Source organism: Rhea americana, unplaced genomic scaffold (genome assembly GCF_003343005.1).
Source record: "Rhea americana isolate MKP2758 unplaced genomic scaffold, rheAme1 scaffold_186, whole genome shotgun sequence".
Lineage (NCBI taxonomy): Eukaryota > Metazoa > Chordata > Aves > Rheiformes > Rheidae > Rhea > Rhea americana.
The window spans coordinates 948688-955709 of NW_028185994.1; positions in this window are offsets into that span (position 1 = coordinate 948688).

The window sequence follows — 7022 nt, forward strand, 5'->3', positions numbered from 1 at the left end:
GCGCCCCGCCCCGCCCCGCCCGGCGGCCGTTGGCCGGCGGCCGTTAGCCGTGAGGGAGGGTGCGCGGGGCGTTGTGGCCGCCGCCGCCGCGGCCGCTCCTGCCGCTCTAGCGGGGCTGGCGGCCGCCGTGGCCCTGGGAGCGCGACGGTGCCCAGCACGCCAGGCTTGGAAATAAACTGCAAATAAATTCCCATTAGGGAATGGGAGTAACCAAGCTGGCTCATGCTCTGGCCAGGGTGTATGCTGCGAGCTTGCAGGGCTTGAAGCTRTGTGACAAATTCGAGGTTTTTTTAGAAGCACATAGGTGTCATTCTAACAAATCAGCAGTGAAACTTGGGGTAGGAACTGGGAGTGCTGGTGGCAGGAAACACAATGCAGTGACAAACTGCAAGGCATGCACACCGCCTGATGAAGGTAGGAAGACTTGCCTTCCTGAAGACCAGATGCCTTAGATGTTTGGGTCAAAGAGTATGAAGAAAGTTTCTGAAGCYCATGCTATATTCAACCTCATTCCGTGTGACTAAACACCAAAGTTGCAAAGAGCAGTCCTCAGAAAATAACTTGACAAAAATTTAAAGCATCAAAATCAGCGTTATTTTCACTATCACACATGCACGCTGTATGTGATGTATTTATATATCTGCACATTTCTTTCTTTCCCTACTCCTAACATGATTGAACTAAAGTACGCTTTCCCACTTTGGCTAGGAAGGTAACTAGAAACCAGCTATTTCTAGTGGCACAAACCTAGACTGTGTTCTCCAGTTTGGGGTCCAACACTCCACCAAGCCTTAGACGTGTATCAAGGAGTCGGGGTCTGCACTTGCTCCAGGAGCTGTTTTCTCAAGCTACGCCTGTGCTGACAGGCCATACAGAAGCACTAAACTTACTCTATTTAGCTTCAAGATTGGTTTGGCCAAGAGGGCGCATCTTCTTTATCAGACATTTAAATTCTCTTCTCAGTTTAAGCACAGATGACTTCACGGAAACCTTCAGAGAGGTATGTGATAGAGGTTATTGGGGCCTGCTGTGTCCTTTCTGGGTGTGGAGTTCAAGTAGCTGAAAGCAAAGGTAACAAACTATAAAAAACATATGAGATTATTAACTGGACACCAATTATAGACTACTTTTTTCTGTTTAAAATATTTCTAGACCCAAACACAGCAGATTTGGAAAACTACAAAGGCCAGAGTCCTGGGAGTTTCATTGTTTTTTCTTGGTATAGGTATTTTTTAGAAGATGGAGTGCGGGACAATATAGCATGGCCATTTCTCCTCAGACAATTAATTTCCTTTAAAATACTGGTGATAAGAACACTATTCTGACCCTCAAAAAGCTGAGACCATGCTTTGTTCTCTTTTTAAACTTCTCTGCCTAATACCAGTTCTAGTGCCTCTCTGCCTCACTTCCATCCTTGAGAGAATCATGGAGTGGGTATATCCGTGCCATTTCTGAAAACATGAAGGAAAAGAACATGACTTACTAAGGATAAATCATGGTGGACAGGTCTGATTGTATTCTGTGATGAAATGACTGGTTTTATGGATGTGGATGTTGTGTGCCTTGACTTAGCAAGGCTTTTGTCTTCTACAATATTCTTGCCCTAAGTAAGGATGTTAAGCCTGGATGGTTGGAATACTAAATGAGTGAAATAYGGGCTGGATTATTGGTCTCAAAACRTACTGGTTAATCAGTTGTAGTCTGCTTGGAGGTCAGTGATAGGTAAAGTTCTTAGGGACCTACCCTGGGACCAGTTTAATATCTTACTAATGATTTGGACAAGGAGACCTAATGTACCTAATCAGGTGTAGACAAAAACAAACTGGGGRTGCAGTCAATATGTTGAGAGCAAGTCCCTCATTCAGAGGGACCTAGAAAGGCTGGAGGAATGGATCAGCAGAAACCTCGTAAAATTGAACAAATACGAAGTCCTGCACCTGGACAGACTAACTCTCTGCGGAGGTAYAGGCTCAGGTCTGACAGACTGTAGAGCAGCTCTGCTGAGAAGGCTTTGCTAGTTTTGGAGGACAGGAGGCTAAGCATGAGCCAGAACTTCAATGAGGAGAGCTAATAGTATCGTGGGATTTATTAACAGGCTTGTACGCTGGTGGATGTGGTTGTTCCCCTTTATTTGGCAGTTGTTAAAATGTATCTGACATAKTGCATCTAGTTTTGGGCCCACCAGTGCACGAAAGATGTTAACAAACTTCAGAAAGTCCTGTAGATGCCACTGAAATAAAGAGCTGGAGAACATGCCTTGTGAGAAGAGGCTGAGGGATTAGGGCTTATTCAGTCTGAAGTAGAGATGGCTTCAGGGAGCCTAATAGCAACCTTCAGCACTTTAAACATGTTTATTTCAGAAAACAGAGCTAGACTTTCCACTGAGGCAAATGGCAGGAGAATCAGAGGCAGCAGTCATGGATAGAATCAAGGGATGTTCTGACTGAACATAAGGAGGGAAGAAATCACTGACAGTAATTCAGCACTGAAGGAGGTTTCCCAGAGGCTGTGCACTGTGCATCACTGGAGATTCTCAAGACCAGACTAGACAAAGCTCTGCTTTGAGAAAGTGGTTGTACTAAGGACCTCTGAAAGTCCTTTTCCACCTGAATGTTTCTGTAGTTCTGAGAGCAATCGTCAAGCACAGAAACCAAAATAGTCCGGCAAAATCTAAGCTTATAGAAGAAAGAGTATCTAAAAAAAGCCAATCCCATATTTGGACATCTCCTCTTCTACAAATTTTCCTCTTACATTATTAGGTTTCTTCTGTGAATATCTGCACACACTRATGTACCGCTTTCCCCTCTAATGCATGTATGTTAGTGGCCTGTATTGTATTGCTCTGAAACATGAAGAGTCTAACATTCCCCATTACCAAATTTTGCCATGTTAGCAAATACTTTGTGTAAATCCCCCATTCCTAGAAAGAGCTCTACTTGCAAGAATATCCAGCCTTATTTTACAGTAARTCATACAGATTTTTAAAAAAACGTAGAAAATCTCACTGCACTCAAAGTGTTTTAATAGCACCAGACCTATACAAGTGCTGTTCTAGCAGAAAGTTGGTTACAAATTTTTTGAGGTCGAATCAAAATTTTTTAAAACTTGGGAAGATACCAATGGCATTTCTCACCATCTCTGTCATGCATCCATTCCCATAGCCTTCCATTCTCCTGATGACAACTGGAGAAACCTGTTAACAATAAAGAGAGAGTGCACTGCATTTTATCACAGAATCACAGAATGGTTTTAACCGGAAGGGACCTGGATGAAGGCTGGTGAGCCCAATACAAGGCTATTCAAAGCAGAGACAGCRAGTTGCTCAGAGATGTGTCCAGCTGGGTTTTGAATACCTTCAAGGATAACTCCATAACCTGTCTGAACAAGCTATTCCAGGTCACTCTTAAAACTGTAGTGAGTTACAACTGAGTAAGCTTTTTTCTTTTGTTTACATGGAACTTCTTGTATTTAATTTGTGCCTGTTACCTCTTGTGTTACCTTTCAGAAAGGTTTTAATAGACTAGTGAAACCAGTTTGCAAGACTTGCAAACTAATGCRAATGGATGCTGTTGTAATCTTCTTAAAAGTAGAGTATTTCAGAGAAGCAACAGTTTCAAGCAACAAATACACAGTTATCAGAGATGTTCAGAGGAATAATTTTATCCAGACAATACCTAATGCACATTCAAATGAGGACGTTGGCTGAGAAGATGTTCCTAATAATCAATCTGGTATCTAATCAGTACTAAAAGAAATCCAAGATCTCACTAGTATGAGAATTTCAAACTAATGGCTTTTATATATTAAAATTGTAAAGAAAGGTAGGAATTTTAAAACTTTAGGAAGCAATTTTCAAATAAATATGCTCAACTAGAAACTGGTTGACTGGGCAACAAAAGACTGTCTTGTTTTAGCAGGGGTTTGAAGTAGATGACATTCAGAGTTCCTTCCGACTTACATTGTTATATGATTGTGTGGCTGCAGCCTTTTACAAATTCTTTTATCTCCACATCTTACTTGGTGGTCTGTAATTTTCCCTTGATAACCAAGCAGTTTTACTCATTAAGATTCCCTGGCTACTGTATTTATGTTTTTRCCTATTTAAGCACTTCCTCCTTGTTAAGAAAGAAAGAAAAATCTGTGTAATCTTCCTAATAATCTTCCTAATTAAAGTTAATTTTAAGAGCTCAGGAATTAGAAAGGCTGCCAGATGGAAGGGTAGTCAGTGCATGTCCTGTCACGTAGGTCCAATAAGCTCGGTATGAAGAACTATTTGTTAAGTGGCCTTCTTTCTGGTASTACCACTAAGTCTCCTTCCCATGCTTTAACAGCAACACCAACTTTAAAATGTCCACTTCCTTCCCCTTCCCCAACTRTTTTCCAAGTGAAAAGGAGGACAGGACAGGACAGTTAAAGGCCATGTGGTTTATGAAAGGAGGATCAACTATATCTGCACAGTGTAAACTTCTGGCAGCTAAGTCCTGTAAAGATGTAGAGTGCCCATCCTCTAACATCTTCAGAACAAGTTTGACAATGCAGCCTTGCATTGTTGGTCTGATTGTTAGAAAGCATTCCCCAGTTTCTAACCTTGCTCTACCCACTTCAAGTTTGGTAGACAAAACAGTTCACACCCTTTATCTTTGCAAATACTTTTGACACAACTGAAAACCCTCCACTCAGTCTTCCCTTGACTAAATAATCCCTTTTCTTTCATTTTTGTTTCACCATCTAGATGCTTAGCTCTAATACATACAAACCTAGAGGTGCAGTTCATTGCCACAGATCTAACTCTGACCCAGGCTGTACCAGAAAGAATGCAGCAAGCAAGGAAATATAGTTCATCATGCAAATCTTGTATCTCTTGGAGAGCTGTAAACCAGGGGTGTTCTGAAGGTTATTCTCCCACAAAACCTGGCACATTGTGAAGCATTGATCAACATTTTATTATAGATTTACTTCAGTTTTAAAATGCTCTATACCAACTTTTAAACTTAACAGTCTCCCTCATCTATAAAGCAGTTAGAGATGTTCTATTTCTACAGATAATCTTTACTCTTTGGTTTATTGGGGTTTGTTACCTTTTTCCCTGTCACCCCAGATAGAGAATTGACAAAGCATGCTGTCTTAGCCTGTAGCTCAAGAGTTTTATCCTTATATTGATCTGCAGTATTTTTCATAGTGGAAGCAAAACACCAAACTTAGATTTAACCCAAGAAACAGACACTTAACTGTACCTTTGGCCATTCCAAACCACCTGAGCTTGGCAATCCTGTTTTACCTGACTTTTGTATTCCTCCATTTCCCATTCCAAAAGAATCTCTCATAAATCAAGTTCATTAAGTCCTATAGTCAAATCCACTTAACTCTGCAAGATGAATTTATTCATTACCCTTCTGAAAAAAAGATGAAACACAGTATTTTAGCAAATATTAATCTCTTAAAGTAGCCCTAGACTTACAAATATTCCCACTGGTAAGTGAAAGACCAAGGCTATTGGCAGAGTATGTCAGCAACTGTTATCTAGMAACTATAATCTTCTGGTTATATACTCCTCTTTATGAGAAAACCTCAGAATAATTCAAAGAAGATAGTTGTCGTATAGACGGAGAAAAAGAAACAAAGAGGGATCCCTTGGGAAATAAATAACTGTTATCACTAGTTACTTACTTATATAAACAAGACCTGGATCCTTTCAAGGATTTGTTTTTCTAACATTAAAAGCCCCAGCCATAACTTTACTGTGAAATGGTAATGCTGAAAAAGAAAAGCACTCTGTTGACTTGTTCYCCAAAGTTCTGCATCTGGCACATTACCTTCTCAGAAATTTAAGTGCTCCACTAAGAGGAAAGCTATTTGCAGCTTACTGCATTATTCATGGGAATGTGCTAACCTTTCAACTCACAGCTGTATATATTGCATTAAATCCAAGGAGGAAATTATTTTCCTGATTTGGTGCAATTCAGCAGGAGAGCTTACACTCTGTGATCATCAGTTGTCATTTAATTGCTTACATATCGGAACACACATATACATACCACTGGTAAGATTTTTGATTGCCTGTGTATATTAGAAAGTAGTGATCACTAGATTTCTAATATACGTAGGCAATCAAAARTCTTACATTGCCGTTTTGGTAAAAAGCCATTACCACTTAAATTTCAACAATTCAGTTTTCAGATGCACTAACTGCCAACCCGGACAAACTCAACTGGAGAGATGGAGAGATCACAAATAAATAATGGGAAGGTGGAGCACGCTATAGGGGGAATCTAAGGACATTTGGCAAAAGGACTCCAAAGGTTTTCCTCTTGTATTACCAGCACAACTATATACACTGCTACTAAATTGCAGGGGTGAGGTTCTAAAACAGATTGCCCCCRGGCTGTTAGAATAGAGTACATTGTGTACTTTTCCTAGAGATGTGTTTTTTGTTTTTTTTTTTTTTTTTTTTTTTTTTTTTAATCTAAGTTGCAGCTTTGATGTGACACTGAGATGGAAGGTGTGATGATACCACAATGAACTTGGCAGAATGCTGCCTACCCATTTTGATGTACTGAAGCACACTTTACATAAAGCATACTTGTCTCATACCTCTTTAGGTAACTACAAATATTTCTGACTTCTTTTTCTGACAGGTTGCTGCAAGACTGATGCCTAAACCCAACAAGCTTAGAAACTGCCTTAACCAAGTGGATGCAGCTCAGCCTCTTAGCATTCACTCTATTAATAATTGTGTTTGTCRTTTTGTTGTCTCATACCCAGCTTCAGCTCTCCATGTATTTTGTAAGCTACAGTAGAGGATATAGGCCAATGTATAGTTCATGGTCTGCCTGCTSCTCCAGGTAGTTTTGTATATGTGATCAGTTCTGGCCATGGTTCATCCAAAGAGGCTGCTCTGACCTGAGTATTGCCTATGCAGTACTGACCAGAAACAAATTTTGATAGAGTTCTACTGATTTCCAGTATTTGCTTTTTTTTTTCCTTCTTCCTCCTTTCTTTCTCTCTCCCTGCCTCTTTTTGAA